This window comes from Nothoprocta perdicaria, unplaced genomic scaffold, assembly GCF_003342845.1.
Source record: "Nothoprocta perdicaria isolate Ctin4 unplaced genomic scaffold, notPer1 scaffold_254, whole genome shotgun sequence".
NCBI lineage: Eukaryota > Metazoa > Chordata > Aves > Tinamiformes > Tinamidae > Nothoprocta > Nothoprocta perdicaria.
In genome coordinates this window covers 439,540-455,930 of record NW_020455482.1, presented here as the reverse complement: position 1 = coordinate 455,930, position 16,391 = coordinate 439,540, and positions in this window count along the sequence as shown.

Genomic DNA, 16,391 nt, shown 5'->3' with positions numbered 1-16,391 from the left:
CTTGAATTTACTTGAGAAAGGGCAAAGGGAGCTACCACTGTTCCTGTGCCATCTTCTTACTCTTCTATTTAGCTCTACCTCTCCTTGAGTCCCTGAGCAGCAGCTCAGCAAGTGGAACTGGGCCTCCTTGCTAGCTGTTCATGACACAATGCCCACAGGAACGCCTTAGACTGGTGATTACATGCACCCAGAGTTACCTCCAGGCTTTCAAAAATGTCTTTCCTCCTAAGGTTRCAAACAGGCCTCCTCGTTGCTGAAAGGTTCATAAATTACCTGGGCTGCTCTCACACAAAACAGTTACTTTAGCCATTCCCAATGGCTCATCCTAACCTGTAATACTAACCATACCTTCAAAGGCATAAGAGGCAGGCTTCAGGATCAGTTCACAGTCTGAAAGAACCTAGACTGCTTGCTCAACATCATTATGTGTTCAAGTTAGCAGATTGGGCACTGGCCTGTTTTTTCCTTTAGCTGCCTGAACTTCTCTGTTATCAAGGATCAGTTGCCTGCCCAGACTCTCTGCCCCATTTAGGCCCACACATTACATTACTGTATCCAAATACATGTCCAAAACATCAGCAGAAAGCACAGATGAACAATCTGGCAAAATATTTCCTCTCCCTAACCAGGCTGTTACTGCCAGAGGCACCTTCTCTGCCACCCACATACTTCAGGTGCGCCTGCTTGTCCATTTTCTCATCCTCTTTCCTGCTTCTCTCACACCCGTTTGCAGCAAACACCTTAAAAATTCCCACAAGGTCTGGGAATAGGAATGCCTGGCAACTGGCAGGCACTAAAAAGAGTSACCTGCAATGAAAAGAAACTGTAAGTATATTTACAGAGGCTGGAATAAACTAGAAGTTACAGCGATTGTTAGATCCACCACAAAGCTCACAACATTCCTAATGTGGTTTTACAACAGACAGCTCTGAGATCAGAAAACAACTGCCAGAGAAAATGAAGAGGTGGCCAGTAGCCAGGTAAGAGTGTACAGATACTTAGCACTTGTCCATTAACAGCAAGAGCAGCAAAACTATAAAAGAGTTATTAAACTCTGTGGGTTTACAGCACCAAGAATGCTTTTGCCTTTCTGTCAGGATGGCTCTTAAAGAGGAGCCCTTACATAAAGGAAGGAGACAGAGCAAACTTTGGGTTTCTTGAGTTGCAGCAGCACAGCTGCCAGGCATGGTGGTAGGGAGGTGCTCCACAGGAGTCAAGCTGGACCAGGACATCACCATGTCGTCCTGGCATCATCACCATGTCCTCCTGGGCAGCAGCAGCTCTCCTGGGCAGGAATAAGGAGGCTGAGGGCAAACAGGGTGCAGCTCTGAGCCACAAGCGCGGCGAGGAAGGTAGCTGCTGCTCCGAGTGGGAAGGGAACCAAAGAAAGTCAGCTGCCTCGGACACGGCACAGACTGGAGAGGCTGAGGATGTCAGCCTAAATGAGGTGCTGGTGAAGAGGAGAGGGGGTGGGAGAAGGGAGCACAGCCGCTGGCCAACAACAACCTGGTGTCAGCTGCACGAGCCGTGCGTGGGGAGTGGAGCGGGAGCCGGCCGGAAGTGGCTTCCCAAAGCACCTGAGGGAACATGCATGGGAAGAGCTGCCAAGGGGRAAGCTGGGGTGGATTTCCAGCCTGTCAGCTGTTCCCCAATAACAGCCTGTGCGTACACACGTATTCCTCCCTTGGGAAGCTCAAGTTAGCTCTCTGTCTCCACTTCTACACATTCCCYGAGAGGAAAGGGAACAATCCCTGTTTACCACGGGGTAAGAAAGTGCTCATGGGAAGTACCTRAAGAATTACTCTGCATATTAAGCAACTGATTTGCCTGTGTGCCCCTGTCTGGCTAAATTACCTCTTAAAGCTTTCATCAAAGGAGTATAGCATCCWAAAGAAAGGATAAGTTTGGATTCTTCAGATCCAGTCAGACAAGTTTAAAAAACTAAAAATTCGGGAAAACAGCCATACAGCTTTCAGTGACCTTGAGAGTCAGCAAAAAAATAGCAGGTAATTTGAGGAAAGAGAACAAAGGTAGGCAAGTAGTAGTTGAATTCCAAGCCAGAGTGGGATTCGTGTCAAGAAGAAAAAGTTGCAATTTAATTATTTTTTGCTGTTATAAATCCAATTGATTTTAATAAGTACATGAYCTCTTTATATATTTGTCATATCCTTGCAATCCCAATATTAGCAGCTGCTCCCAAAGTCTAGCCCAGATGGCTAAACGTATAAATCAGCTTTTGCTTTAATCACCAATTATTTGAAACTCCTTTGTATAAACTGGATGTGCAGAGATTTGTAATTAACTAAAAAAATCAGTCTGCAACACTTATAACCATTTTATGGGCTCCCAAGAGACGGAGAGAGGAGGGGAAAATAAAAACTTACACTAGTCCCAACCGTTGGAGAGCAACAAGTTAAGCATAAAGCATTTGGCGCTGAGCAGTGTGCTATGAAGCACAAGGAGCACAGACTTGCACACATTTCCAGATCGCCTAGCAAACTAAATTTCCTACCAGAGGGGATCAGCTCAAAGGATCCCAAGCTGTAAGGCACATTTCACAGAGAAAACTGTCAGCCAGCATCAGCTCTTTGGAAATGCAAGAGGTAAACTTAGGAGCAGATCTCACTTTCAATAGTAGGGCAAGGATGATACCTACATGCCCACAGCCCAGGTCAGAAGCTAAAGGGCAGAAAATGAGTCCTCTTTGATATATGCCCCTGTGATAAATGTTCTCAGCTCCTCCAGCCTAAGTAGATGAAGTAATACTCTTTCACTTACCTGCTAGTTTTAATATTCTCTGTTGTCATTTTTGTCTACTCAGAACTGAGATTCAGCTTTGCTGTTCATGGGCACCCACAATATTTGTGGTCACCTCAGCCAGACTCTCCCAGAATTCAAGCTACCATTTCCTCGGGACTGATAAGGAATAGTAGCCTTTCTTAGCCCTGCAATTCAGCCACTCTGGTTTATGACCTTTACAACAACAGGACAAAGTGGTGTTTCCTGCCATACCATTAGCTTTCGAATACAGGCTTACTTTTACATAAAACCCTCACATTTCTGAGACCTGACATGAGTAATTTTTTTCTAAGAGGTGATGCTGATATATTTGCGTTCTATGTCAGAAAAAAACATTTGGGTCATTAGAAGATAATATAACAAGTTATGCAGTAGGAACAGACATCTTAATTATGGACACAAAACCACCACTGAGAAATAGTGGGGAACAAAATTTGTGCTGCTACATGACTGCTCTGCTTCTTGTGTGAAATTTATAGATGTGGAAAATATGTTCCTTGGACCACAAGAAACTCTTAGTACTGGGTTCCTTTCACAAAAAGAAATCTGAGAAGACCCAAACGTTTGCCATCTTGCTAAACACCACTAATATAGTTACTAACCATGATTTCAAGTCAAGAGATTTTTCAAACACTCTTCAGCTTCCATGCTAGAATGGGCTTATTGTTGGATCAAACTGAGTTGGAGTGAGACACTTTATAGGGTTAGTTACTGTCTCCGAGGAAATTGCCTCAGAAATGGAATATTGAAACACCCCTTAACTTTCAGTGATAGCCCCACTGAAAATCACCTAGCGAGGCAATAGTCAACACACCACGTTTATCCAGGGGGAATATTTTTTTCTCACATACTGCTTGCACTGCAGGTTTGGAATCCAAGATAATTGAGGATATCAGGACAGAAATATGTAGACCTCCCGAATGACTTTTAATGTTCATAGCCAGTTCCTAGGAGACTCACACAGATGCTTTCTGGAGTATTTGCTAGCCTCTCCCACCGGATCCAACTGGGGATGCACAGGGATACAGAGAATGTAGGAAATCTCACAGGCTACCAACATCTCCAGAGCAAGTCATCAGGCTTGCAACGTACCTGGGTACTGACTCCAACAAGCTCTCAGGAGAAGGAGGGCAGCCAGTACAGCCTTCTGCTGAGAACATTTCCTGCAGCCTGCTCCAGCACAAGCAGGCCAAAGGCAGCTATTCCATGGCAGCAGTTCGCTCGCGGCTGCCCACTTTCCTGGATGCCTCTTAGGAGACATGGATGTGCCCATACGTGCAGGTTGCTGAGCTGGCCATGAGCATTGTTCTGGCTATTGCTTATTGAGATACAGTATGTGAAAAGGGTGGGCACCACTTATGATAGAGCTAAAATTGCGCAGATCAAAAGGAATGGGCAGAAGCTCCGTAGCAAGGCAGCAAAGCTAAGTTGTCTGTTTAGTGTTCAGCCTAGTGTGGGCAAATTGCAACTCCTATCATGTGATTGCCTGAGGATTCATAGCTCTATGTTTCTTCTCCTGCATCTCAAAAAGGGCTGTGGATTCAAAACATGACCATGAGAGAAAAAGAGTACAGTGTATTTACTCCAAAGGGCTCCCCTGTGGGAACCTTAGATCCTAGCTCTAAATCAGGGCACTGAGGTTATATGGAAAAAAAAAACACACACAAACAAATATACAAAACCTTGCTCCACCATTGTCTGTCACGGATGTTTGTTCAGAATGCAGCTTGGCTACCATAAGGTTCAGCTGTAGATACCTGGAGATGTCCCTGAACCAGGAGTCGACAGCCACAAACTATGCAAGTGGCATAATATCCTAGCAAAAACAAAAGCAAAATTAAAGATAGATGGTAGAGGTGAAGGGTGTATGTGTCCTGCAGGTCACCAGGTGGGTAGGGTAGGGCTTGGATAACTTCAAAGAACCACGCTTCGGAATTTGCAGCACAGAGCTTGGCAAGAGCTAACTTCAGGGTTTCATCACTTTTATTTGTTATGATCACCCTGCAACTCTCAATGGGGCAACTATATCTTCCTTCAGTGGCTTCCATTTCAAAGTCTCAGATAGCCTTGAATTAGCAGACAAAATTCCCTCACTATCCRATGAAGGAGAGAAATCAGACCCAAACAGGCAGCTATAGAGACGTAAAGAAATGTTATATAGAAATACATCTTTCAAAAGCTGACAGGGAGGACTGAATTCCAAAATTCTGCAAAAAGGTACTAGTCTCCTTTCTAATGTTCATACTTGATTAGAAACATTAAGAAAACGAAAACAACTATATGCTCACCAATTGATGAAAAGTATTGAAGAAGAGTGTGAGAGGGATTATGAAAGATACAAATGCATTTTCTTGGCTGCATGTTGTTCAGGATAGTCTATCAAAGGAATTACTCAATGACTTTGCCATGTCAATACTTTTTTTCTTCATTGTGAGGAACTGGAGAAACTACAGTGCCAGAAGAAAACAAAATGCCATTTTTCAATAAAAGGGGAGGTTATATTATTATACTGGACAGCTTGATTTTATCTCCTCCTAAATGTACATATTGTGCTTTGCACAATGGGTCCTGATCATGGTGGGGTTACTAGATGCTTTAATAATAATGACTATCAATTGACAGGAAATTGAATGGTCCCAGAAATTACCCCCTCACAAGTCTGACTACTGTATCTAGTAGTAATGGAATAAATATTAACGAAAATAAATTACTGACATCTGGAAAATAACAAACGATTGAGCAATAAGCAGCACAATAAATTTGGTCAAAGAAGATATGACTGCCTTTTTGACACAATAAAAAACGACTGCAGCACACTAAGCAATACGTGTATTACTGATACGTTGGCCTCTCAGCAAAACATTTGTTACAGTGCCAAATGAAATCTTTTCCACAATAACTGAATCAAATTAACTTTTTTTTTGTAGTAAATAATATGAAAATCAGAGCTGCTATAGGATAGGAAAGAAAAAGCAATACTAAAAAGCAACATGTAAAATACAAAGGTAGTGATGCCTCAGCATTCCGTTCAGTGTTAGCACATGTGCTATATAATGAACTATTTCATTCTCTTCCATTTAGATTCACTCGCCTTGCAGCTACATGAGATTTGCCAGAAGTACGTTGCCCTGTGCTGATATTTTAATTGTCAGGAACTGAGATTTGGGAGAGTGAGAGCTCTTTTACACTCTTACCCTATAAACTCAAACAGGCTCTGATTTTTTTTGCATAACACTTAACACTTTTTAGTCATGATCTAGAAGGAGAAATTCACAAATGAAGAAGTCAGGCTGGTATTATCTTACCACCCACTGGTACTGCCTTCCTCAGATTACTACCAATAAATCCACCCAGAGCTATTCCACAGCATAGCAAAGCGCTTGACCGTATGTTCAACTACTACCACAGCCAGCAGTCATTGAACTTGAGCAACTAAAGATACTCTTGCAGGTCTTCTAGGTCACATTGGCTGCTCCCTTCTACACAGAAACCCTGGAGAAGGTCCCAGCCCATCTAGCACCAAACTACAAAAGCAAGAAAGCACTTCTGTGGACTTTGCAAGTGACCATCAAAAGGAATTAGCACAAGTTCCTACTAACTGGGACATGTAAAAATAGATGAGACAAAACTCCAGGATTTGTACTGCAAAGAACAATCCATCCTCACATAAACCTAGAACGAACATCCTAATAGATCTGGACAGGGAGCTAATAAGGCTGAACAATGTCTTTACAGCTTGGACTCTAGGAAGGAAATTTTCCACAAAAGCCTACATCAAACTCCATTATTGGGGGTGTCAGAGAAGAGTGTCTTCTCTGCTTGAAGGCAAAATGTCATGTGTGAATCCCACTATAATGGGGGATTAACAAAAAAAGTCTGTATCTGTCTTACCTCTATTTACAAACAATTTGATTTACAGCAATTTCTAAAAATAAAGTACCAAAACATATGACTGACCAGTGCCCTACAGCTTTCTTCCTCATGTGGAAACTTCAAAGTGTTTCTTTAATTATTCTGTATTACATGAAATTCATATGATTACTGGCTCCAAAGGAAACTACTCAACGGGGATAGTAATTTGCTTTTTAGCAATCTAAGACATGCAAATTGGAAAAAAAAAATTTTAAAAAGGTCATTTGGTGGCAAGGTGGAAAATAAAACATGCCCTCTATAAACTTAAAGAGATACTACTATGGCTAAAAACATTAGGCTACTTTGGCAGCTGACTGAGATACAGGATGTATTTGTTAGTCTCYTATAAACAGAGCAGTCAATCAGAGTCCAGGATTCCAAGTAAGAAAGGCAGCATATTCCTGACACTTCAGTTAAATAGCACCTCATAATAAAATTCTCATACTGTTTGAAATCAACCTGAAATATAAACCTGTTCCTTTTCCTTCATTTATTTGTAGTAAACTAAAAGACTGGGGGTGGAAAACATGTTTGGCCAAGTGAGATGTTTAATTTGACCGAAAGAAAAACAACTCTGTTTTCTTTTATGTTAAATTCAAGCACACTGTTTTTGCTCTGTTTGTTGCTATGAACCTCAAAAATGGGAATGTTTCGCTTCAGGAAAGTCAGAGTGGGGTTTTTTGTTCCTACTTGGGATCTGTTTGTGTTTTTCACTGAGGGAATTGGGTGAATTTGACATGACACTTCATGAAGGATATGGGAATGCTAAACAGAAGTAAAAAGAGGGCCTGAGAATGGGGCAGTCATTGGAAAAAAGAAACAAGACTCTTGCAATGGCAGGCGTAAGGAGCTCACGTTATTCAGCTGCTAGGAAGAGGATTGACGGATGGTRGAGAATAACTGAGTCTTTTAATCACCATCACTGGAGAAATAGCAAAATACAGTASTTTGAATAGAACCCACCAAAGTGTACAATTCCCTACAAAATGTGGGGCAGCAGGTTTTTGCTGCTTCCCCAGGCACTGATGAGAGAGATACCTTGAGAACAACGGACCTGAGGACCTGGGCAAACCTGGGTATCTGGAACTACCACACTGGGACTCAGCAGAAGATGGGATCTGTGATCCCTAGAACCAGGAGAAGAAAGAAAAAAAAAAGATGATGAAAATAGTGGTCCTAAAAAATAGAAGTGGGCCTAAAAAAAATCAATGCACACAGAGCATGGAAGCAAAGAGGCTGAGGAGGCAATTTCTCATTTAAAAAGACAGTTGTACCCACCCGATGTAGAGCACACATCTCTGCCAGCACAGCCCTCAAAATGTTTTCTCCCGCACACACAAGGCTCCCTTTAGCCACAGTTTTTAATTGACCACTCCCTGGCAGAAAGAAATGGATGAATGATGCAATGGTAAAAGGTTTGCTAGAACACAGCATCTTCACAAATACCCTAATTTGTCTGTCATTCGCAAAACCTCAAACTCCTCGAGGTTCACTATTCACTGCAAAGTGACTTGCTTTATATAATGAAGCCTCAGTATAATAAAAACTGGATTAAGCTATTGTAGCATTTAGCTGAGCCAAATAATTCTGCCAAGTTGTTCTTAATACGTTTTAAATGAGAACACGCCAAAAAAAAAAAAAGAAAAAGAAAAAGAAAAAGAAAAAAGCAGAACAAGGGTCAGTATGGTGTCGTAAAGCACAGCAATGTCCTGGTGATGTAAAAGATATTGCAGCACAAATTGCCATTGGGAATGCAGATTTGGCACTATTACTAACTGTGTGAACAAACTTATGTGCCCCTCTGAAGGAAACCTGTCGAGGGAAATACCTGACTCAGACATTGCACCGCTGGGTCCCATCCCATTAAGTTAGGAAGATCTTCTAACTTAAAAACAGCTGCCTGGAAATAACAACCCATTCAAATTGACAGCAAACATAACTCTTTGTGTCCCTTGATTGTATCTAAATGAGCCTGAAAGATGTTTTCTGATTTACTTTGGCCCAGGCTGAAGCCTTGGTATAGCCTAATGTGATCCCGCACAGACTCGTGGCAGCACCAGACTGCTAAGACCCACAAGCCACCAAATCCAAGCAAGAAGCACTCAGAAAAATTCACTGAAAGAAATGTCTTCTTAGGCAGTTAATTTGGCCTCAGAGAAGCTGCCTCTCAATCACAGAACAATTTGAGGTCATCAAAAAGTCTTATCCTGGACATTTCATAAAATATTTCCTAACTTTCGTTGTTGTTGTTGATTATTTGTCTTTTTTTCTTTCTGCTGCATGCAATCACTGCTCTAAGCCTGGATAAGATTAGAAGAGGGAACTGGGAAGATGAAACGTGCATCTGCTGAACCTTCATTTTCTATGTGAAAAATGTGTAAAGCTTTTACAGGAAATAATAATTCTTACCTTTGAAAGGATCCTGGCCCATATTTTAGCTCTGGATAGACCACAGCAGTTCCTTTTGACTTGCATAGCAAGGCTGGGAGTGCACACAGAGCTGTAACCAGGTCATGTACAGCACTGGAGTTATTTTATTGGTTTGTTTGCACCCGCAAAATCTTTATATTTCTGTAATCTCTCACAAAACTTCTCAAGGAACACAAGTCCACTTTAACACATTCACAGACATTTTTCTCTTTTATGACAAAGTGACAGCTAGGATCAATTAAATATGACCACGAAGGTCAAATCAGTGGTAGAAAACGGTAGCTTTCTACCTACAGTAGAAGGAATCTGTATAGTAGATGTGATAGCTCCATTCCAAGCTTATATGTCAATAGGAACCCTATTTTGTTTTGGTGGCCTGGGCAAAATCCATGCTCCTACAGCAGGTCTCTTCAGCCATTTACTGGAAGACAGTCCCAATGTATTGGCAGCTCTGGTGGCCTGGTGCTACTGCATTTACTGACCCCTTTCCTGCAGGAGAGACAGTCACTGCTCAGGCACTGACAGCACAGCCTCCCCACAGCACATTGACAGTGCTCCATGCCTCCTACCCTCATCTGCAGTGGATGTGTCCGTAATTATGATCCACAATTTACTAACGGTAGGACTAGTAGGAGGCAACAGGAATACCACAAAAAAAAAAAAAAAAAAAAAAAAAAAGGCTCATTTGTATGGGATTCCCATGAAGATCCAGACCAAACAAATTCAGAGTTCAAAGCGTAAGCAGAAGAAATGGGTGTTTATGAGAACTGAATCCCGCTCTTCTGAAGTCAGTCTTCACTAATTGCATCATTCCTTTCCCAGCAGAAGGGTCAGCAGGTAAGGAAAGAACTTTAAAATAAACTTYACATCCTTTGATCATTATAGAATGAAAGCACCACAAAAATGTTGCCTTGGTATTTATAGAACAAGGCCCCACTTGTTAGTTTGCTTGAAATTAGCGCTACATAAGTACTTCTATGCAAATATAGCAAACTAGTGCTTAGCATTAAATGTACAATCTCTGCTTTTCATTTTTCCAATTTGCTRTGAAGAAGCCCAAACTGACCAGCCAGATGGTAAATTATTACAAGTTTGGCACTGAAGTCTGGTCTGGTCTCCTAATAGAACATTTGTCATGGTTACATATTGTATCATGTTCTAATTTATAATGCAGTCTACGCCCATCTGCAAGGCCAAATCCTGCTCTGAGTTACACAAGCGTACACAACCACATTAACTTTAGCAGTGCTAAAGGCACAGGAAGGAGCAGAATCTGGCCCTGGTTCACCTATGCTTCAGAAAGTCTTCAGCTGTACTCAGGATGACATGACTCAGCCCTTTAGATTCTAGATACTTTGAATGGGAAATAGATGTAAACTGCTAACAGGTACAGCCTAAAGTCAACAAAAATTATCTTCGTTTCCAAGGAGGGAATTTTGTCAGCAATGACACAAGTAGATATGCATTAACTGCATATTGGAAATCCATCACCCAGTACAACCAAACCCAAAGGAAATCCACAGTTGCAGGATAATGTCTCCTGTCTTCTCCACGCAAAACATGTGTTGAGGCTTGGTTCTAGCTAAACGAACCAAATGACAATATTTTGGATCACCACAGGGAATTGTCCCGCCAGGGAGTCAGTGTGGCCACCTTGGGGATGGGGAGGCAAAGACTGCTTGTGTAGTCAGGCTCATTTCCAAGACATCCTTCCTCAGGATAATTCTTCTCCAGACAAACTGAGGTGCAGGCCTTTCCCATGTTCTATGTTTTGTTTGTTTGTTTTTGCTTTAGGCAACCAGCATTCCTAGATCAAAGGGGTTTTAGTCCATTTGCATCAGCAGATCTCTACCTACCAAGTGCCTGCTAAGGCCAACTGTTTCATCTCGGAGTCCAAGACGCTCTGACTTACAATCAGAAAAACTTGTTTTAGGTTTAGAAGGCACATCATCCTCGGGCAGAGAAGCATGTGTCGCTGGTGTTGTCTAACAGGGGCTCAGCATGGAGAGGTGCACTGAGCAAATGCAGGCTATGTATGACATTACATTCATCTGTAATCTATGCCTATTAAACCGACTTCAGTTAAAGCAGGCTGAGCTAACAAAAACAGCGTCCACTTTGGCCGTATTTGCTTGCCAAATACAAATTTGCAAAACCCAGAGGGACACCTGCTTGCGTTGGGGGGRCCTGGTGAACGTGGCACAGCCTCACGGTGCCAGAGAGCATCCCAAAGCCATGAGGAGCTCAGGCCCATCCCACAGGTGCARCGCTGGTGCATGTCCCCAAGCAGCACAGCACGCAGGCAAAGCAGGGCTCGCTCTYGGTGTGCATTGCAACAGAATGGCTTTGGACACAGCCTCCATCCAGAAAGTCTCCTTAACTTAGCGTTGCACTGAAATGTGCTTGGAAAAGATTAATTCCAAGAAAGCTTGGTGATATCATTATGTGAATTCACCATCACACAATGTGCCATTAACTCCAGGTTCCCGTGAAGGAAATAAGGAAGGGAGAAATTGATTGTCTGCACTGCATAGCACATTTGCCTTATAATGTAATTCCTTGTTAAGTCAGTGCTGTTGCTATTCAAGAACTTTATCTGGGCTGATTTTTTTTCAGACTTACCTCAATACCTCTGGGAACTATTTGTGAACCCAGTAAAAGGGCAGCAGTTTTTGTACCATCTGAAACATGCATATTTTTTATACCATTCAAAAACTAACCTGCCAGAAGAACTATTTCTTTGCTCCCAAAATAACTCCTTCAATAAAACAGCTTAGTAAAGTGCACCCCAAGCCCTGAAGGACAATGGCTCCCAAATTCAGCTGATCTCAGCTTTCATATTGTTAATTATATATTTTGAAATATATAACAATGCAACTGGAAAGAACTGGAAAATACCATAAAACTTAATGTACTGCAAGTCAATTACAGATTAGCGTAACACTGAATTATATTCTATGAGAGTTTTGTTTGTTTTTATCTCATTTCCTTTAGCACCCAATTGTATTATATTTATGCAGTTGTATTATAGATCAGCTTCTCCTAAGTCCTGAAATAAATTACTTATTAAGAACCATCTTGCATTTATAACACTACAATAACCATAATCCTGCTGACAACATTTGTATAATTGATTCAGTCTGTGCATAGGAATCACCTGATGTGCATTATAAATGATTCTACTTACAGAAAAAACAGTAATGGGCAAGTGGCAAGGAGCACAGAGGACAACTTGGGAAGAGTGAGCTTCGTCTTCATTCATTCACAAGTTAAAAAAAAAATTACAAGATGGACTAAGTTACTTGCTAAAGTTTCTTGTGCAGCAAGTGAGAGTATTCCAAAATACAACTGAAAATATCCAAAGGGAGAAAGTTTTCTCTATATATTGACCCTCTATATTAACTCCCAGGGAATAGGCTGGAYAGCTAACATTTAAATGTCCATGGAGAGGTGAGATAAGCACAACCTGAATTATTTAGTCATTTTGCTCTTTGAAACAACCGTGGAAGTTGGCACAGAAAGTACAAATCAAATGTGGCCATAAATTTATCAGAGTTTATGCTACTGATCTTATATGGAATAAGAAACAAGTATAAAATGCCCACTGCCTGAGTTTCTTTCTCTGAAATGTAGGATAGAATTTGTATCCTTGACTCAGATGGAATTGCAGTAGGCAGCATTATAACTGCAGATGTATCAGAAAGTTTTTTTGAAATTATTACAGCTTCTTAAATTATTCAAAAACAAAAAATAAAAATCAAGGGATAGGGTATGTCCAAGAGTTGATGGAGCCAACAAAGCTACGACAAATGACATCAGTTGAGACTTTGCTCTCAGTACTTAAAGAGATCGTGAAGAGATACCAGAACAAAGCCTTAAAAAATTGGGAAGGAGAGAGGGAGGAACATAGAGGTAGAAAAGCAATTAAACCTAAGGAAAGAAAATAGAGAAAGAGAAGCAAAACTAAAATGAGAAAGGAAAGGAATAAGGAGGAATAAGAAGAATAAGGCAAGGTAACTCAAGCCAGAATCAGAAAGAACACAAATGAACAATGAACAGATGTGAAGAAAAAATGAATTGCTGGACAGAGACCAGAAATATATCTGAGAATTGGGAAAAGGGGCAGAATAAGGGAAAAGGCAAATGAGCCAAAAATCACAAAACCAATGTTTTTATCTTCTTAGAATTTGTTTGTAATTGTACTGCATGAACCTGTTTTTTCTTTTCTCTGAACTAGCAGGGTGTCTTCATAAGCAAGTGCAGCCAGGAGCTAACAAATATCAAACCTCTCAGTTCTTCTGTTGCTAATCACACACAAGTGATTAGCACAAGTGCATCCTTCAGGGGTCTTTCCCAGTTCTTCTGCATATGGTTAGCACGAATTTTCTCTCTGAGATGTCAGCGGTCTCTCTTTGTCCCTCAGAGGGGCAGATCAAACACATACACCAGCTATACTTTTGCACAAATATATATCAATAGCAATAACACAACGTGCGCAGTAGGCTACTCATGCTGCAATGGGACCAGCTCCTCCCTATACCGAAGTTTAAACTTCTGAAGAACTCTACCCTCTTTTGCAGGATAGGGTATGTCTCCTGTGGACTCTCAAGCTGCAGCTGTAGAAACATAATTACATATGAAATAACTTGTTCTTTTCTATTTTATTTCCATCCTTTTGGGGCTGTTCTGTTTGTAGAGTCATCCTCCTCACACCATTACTTCCTTCCCTTCACATTGCAGAAGGATTTCTTTGTTCTCCTCTATAGCTTACTACATGCTGGGGGATTTTTTACCCTACATGGTTAATAAAACGTGTGTGTGCACAAACAAATAYATATGCACATGCACCAAAGAATGCTAGAGTGCTTAACCATCTTTAACTCTCCTCAGGTCCATACTAAGCACTCTCATTTTTCCTGTCATGTCCAAGATAGCTTCCTTTGCTTCAAATCAGTATTTTAGACACATACTTCAGTGGTCACTCACTCACCTTTGAGGTGACAAAAAGACACTTCAAGAGACATTGCTAGGAATTTTTAATTGTCATTAGCTACATTTCCTTTGGCTTTACGTACATTTTCTATGTCCTAGATATTTGTATGCCAAAAAAAGTGAGAATATGAAAAATTAGAAAAAGTATCCTGAAGATCCGTGCCAAACATACCAGCAAGTTCTGGCCTCATAGCTATGACCCAAGGGTTGAAGCAGATGAAGATATCATGTGACAGGGCATTTGCTATGCCCCTGCAGCACAATATTTGTCTATTAGCACCTGCCTCTGGACAGTTGTGTAACATGAGGCAATGAGGTGTCTGTTGGATCCATGTCTGGCTAAATGTAACTGGAGCCCCTCTGCACGCAGCCTTTCTCTGCTTTCACAGGCCAGGCACTACGAGTCTTCATTAGCACTGCAGATTACTTCATTCTTTAGTTCCACATACGCAATTGTACTTTGAAGGGACAGGCTGGGTTAAGTTCATTATTTTGTGTAAAAATTTATGAATCCTTTAAGTTTCCTCCTGTTTTTCCTCCTAGGCATATATCATCACCTTTCCCCTCTCTCAAAGCATTCTTTGAGCCTTTGTGAGACATTTTGTTTTCTACCCTGGATAGGTCTTCTAGATAAAACCAGCTATTGTTTATTACAGAAGCAACTATATAGGAGACCCTGCTGTGCTAAGTACTATACAATCAGCCCATAGGTGACATGGCCTGTCTCAGAGGGTTTGCAATGCAAGTGCACAAGAGAGCGTGGAAAAGGAGGGACAAAGGGGTGGTAGCTGCCCAAGGCTGCTCAGCAGGTGTTATAAGTCCCCAAACCCTTGTCCCGACCACACCACCTTGCTGGCAGCTTACATCCAACACATAATCTGGGGAAAATCACCCTTTCGTTCTGCACTTCATAGGAGCTAGAGGTTTCTCCCGGGGCTTAACTGTTGCCTAGCTGATTTGTCCCCTAGGACAATGAGACCAAAGTTACTGCAGGCCACTTGGATAGGATTCCTTGCACCAGACATCCTGGAATCATGCTTGGACGAAGAGGAATTGGGAGGTTTCAAGGAAAGTCTCATGGATTTCCACACAGGAGCTACATGCGGTTGTAGCACAGAGTTACAGCCATTGGTGACCAGCTGGTAGCACGTTCACAACACTACTGGACCACCTTTGCTCTCCCCCTGATAGAAAAAGAACAAAATGTGATGGTGATACAGGTGGTGAGGGTCCTGGGAGAAACAGCATCCGTAAGAAGCCCTGACAGTATAAAAGCTGAACCACATTTCAGTCCTTGAACAGCGGCCTGTCTGGTGTCTACATGTAGCATCCACAGCACAAGAGGCTTTGAAGCAACACAAATCCCAGTTCAGACAAATTCATACAGACAAGACTGTGATACCCTTCCCTCCTACAGACTTACACGCATACCATTTTTGATCACCAACAGTTCTGTCACTCATTAAATATGGGACAACTTTGATGATCAGTATGAATACTGGTTTCATCCTGAAGGATGAAAACAATACAGTAATCAAGTTGGAATAGATGTGAGTTGTATACTGTGTCTTCAGCGAAAGATAAGTGAAATTTAGAATGATAGGTCCAGTGTTTACACTCTTGTGAAGTTCATGAACCATGCATAGTCATTAGAAACCCAAGAAGATGAAGATCAAGTTGGACTAAATTATAGATTGATGTATTTGGCCACTAATAATTGGCAAACTCCTCTTATAACATAGCTGTTTTGAAGAGTATCACAGTGCATTTCTTTTATTTTTTATGGTTAAACTTTGTTTTGTTATGTTTTATATAATTTTAAAGAAAAACTTTAAAAATGTAAAAAACTCACAATCTTTTAAAATAGTTTTATATACTGAAATATATATATATTTATATATATTTATATGAAACATTTCTGTAAGATATTTTCAAGTGAAGGAGGAACCAGTTTGGGTTTTACTCAAAACAATTGGAACATTTTGCAAAGAAGGGACAAACTTCGAGTTTATGATTCTGCAGATTTCTTGGACTATTCCCTTCCTTCCTTCCTTCCTTCCTTCCTTCCTTCCTTCCTTCCTTCCTTCCTTCCTTCCTTCCTTCCTTCCTTCCCTCCTGCTTTGTGCTTCTCATTTCTCTTTCTTTCTTTCTCTTTCTTTCTTTTTCTTTCTTTCTCTTTCTTTCTTTTTCTTTCTTTCTTTCTTTCTTTCTTTCTTTCTTTCTTTCTTTCTTTCTTTCTTTCTTTCTTTCTTTCTTTC